Here is a 1,944-nt window from a genome sequence, read left to right as displayed (position 1 = left end):
ATCTTACTCCTTCACTTGAGCTTTGATCTAGTCAAGCCCCCAGGGACTGCCTCTGTTTCCCACTAACTTGCCCCCCTTTCCATCTTCTCTCCTTTTTTAACTCAGCCTAGACCCTGTGTTATATCTCTTCCATCACTGTCTAATCAATGATCTCAGCACATTTTCCCCGTTGCCTCCAGTCATCCCTCAAGTCTTCATCCATCCATCCTCTCAGCCCTTGAACGCAAGTTGCTGAGAAAATCATGCAATACGATTCTCTGACCTCAGTTTATTCTTCCTCATAGCCCCACAGTCTTTTGGCAAATGCTTTATCATATTTTTCTCCTATTCCTCACAGAGGCTATTTCAAACTTTTACCACTTTCCTTGACTTCCCTGCCCTACAGATGTCTCTTGAACCTCAGAAGACCTTGACTGCATTTCACAAATGCATTCTGCTGGAGGTACTCTGCATACTTGGGGCGCAAGGGCACTGCAGAGCCCACAGTCCATAAGCCTTTTTAGCAGGAACGTCAGTACCTGTTTCTTGAAGACTCCATATTCCTGAATTGTCTGAAAGCCCTAGGGAATTTCACAGTCTGCCTTCCACACCCAAGCAGAGATGGCTCTGGAGTTTGATCAGAACCCACTTCTCACTGGCACACGTATTACTGACACGAAGTCCCTCTCCTGCCAGCTCTCCTGATGATCGTGCAGGGGCTGTGTGGAATATTTAAGAGAGGGAAACTTCCCTCACATAGTATTAATGTCTTCCAAGCCTTCCCACTCTTAGGTTCTCCACGTTACAGACCTAGAGCAGAGAAAACAGAAAAATGTATATAAGTTCAAATCTCTCTGAGTCAGCCTGAGCTAAATTGAATTCCAGATTGTACCAGAGGTGCCATACGTTTCAATAATAGGAATCTTGGGCTGATGAGATGTTGACACAGACATTTGAAGGTTTCAAAACTCTGAGCCGCCCATTTCAGCTTGTTACAGAGATAAAGATCAAAGGATGGATTCCATTAACCATTCAGATATGTTGAGGATACTAAAAATGTAAACATTAGCCAGGTTGGGGTGAAGGTCCCTTCCTGACAGATTATGTTTCTTATCATGATGAAATTGATTCCTGGCTAGTGTGCATTTAAGAAGTTCAACAGTTACATCTTGATTTTTAACTACAAGGGCTTATTGTTATATTACCCTTAATTTTGAGACAATGATGCTTATTTTACTTGTTCGTTTTGAGAAACACTATTTCCTCATTGTTTGTTACAGGAATTCAATTTGAATTTCTTCATCAACATTGTAACTGACCTTATTGTAATTAATTCAAACGAGCATGAAGGGATTGTCAGATCCTCTTAGAGTTAGGAAAATTCATCTATGTTCTTCTTTTCATGGCTGTGATTGTAAAATTAGCTGTGATTATATCAAAGTCTTTTTTTTTTCAGTATTTATTGTGAAAAAACATCAACTACACAAAAGTAAAGTGAACAATTAAATGAACCGCCATTTGCCCATCATGCTGATTCGACAATCATCAAGAAGCTATCACAATTGTAGAAATGCTTTTAGAAGCCAGGGCAAGCGCACGGTGATGGATTGATGGCGGGCCCTTCTCTGGGGGCCTCTCATAGTGTACCCATGCCAGGGGAGCGAGCAGCCCTGAACCACTGCCCAGCCTCCTCACTGGTGGGCTGTGAACACTGAAGGGGGCTCAGGGGGAAAAAAGTTATTAATTTTTAAAAAGCCAATACATGCATTTAGCTGTATATTTAGCGGTGGAAACTGGTCCCCTGAGCAGCTACCTCTCAGGCATCTACCACTGCGCAGTGAGGGAGCTACTCTCCCCAGGGCACACCCAGGGTGAATATTTCTACTTCAGATTTAAACTTTATTTTTATGCTTCATTGGTTCTGTGTGTGTGTGGTTTTTTTTTAAAGATTTATTTATTTTATTT

General features: G+C 41.9%; 1 non-coding gene across 1 annotated transcript; it reads left to right on the top strand.

The window, feature by feature from the left end:
- The first annotated feature begins 1,573 nt into the window (after window positions 1–1,573).
- On the top strand, window positions 1,574–1,709 carry LOC112839514 (small nucleolar RNA SNORA42/SNORA80 family). The gene has a single exon (XR_003212224.1). It is a non-coding gene; the product is annotated as a small nucleolar RNA SNORA42/SNORA80 family (small nucleolar RNA).
- The last annotated feature ends 235 nt before the right edge of the window (window positions 1,710–1,944 follow it).

The sequence above is a fragment of the Callorhinus ursinus genome, unplaced genomic scaffold (genome assembly GCF_003265705.2).
Source record: "Callorhinus ursinus isolate GAN/ISIS: 27379988/994484 unplaced genomic scaffold, GSC_fseal_2.0 scaffold23, whole genome shotgun sequence".
In the NCBI taxonomy this organism is placed as follows: Eukaryota; Metazoa; Chordata; class Mammalia; order Carnivora; family Otariidae; genus Callorhinus; species Callorhinus ursinus.
The sequence above is the reverse complement of the archived record's forward strand: the minus strand, read 5'-3'. Positions and strand labels throughout refer to the sequence as shown.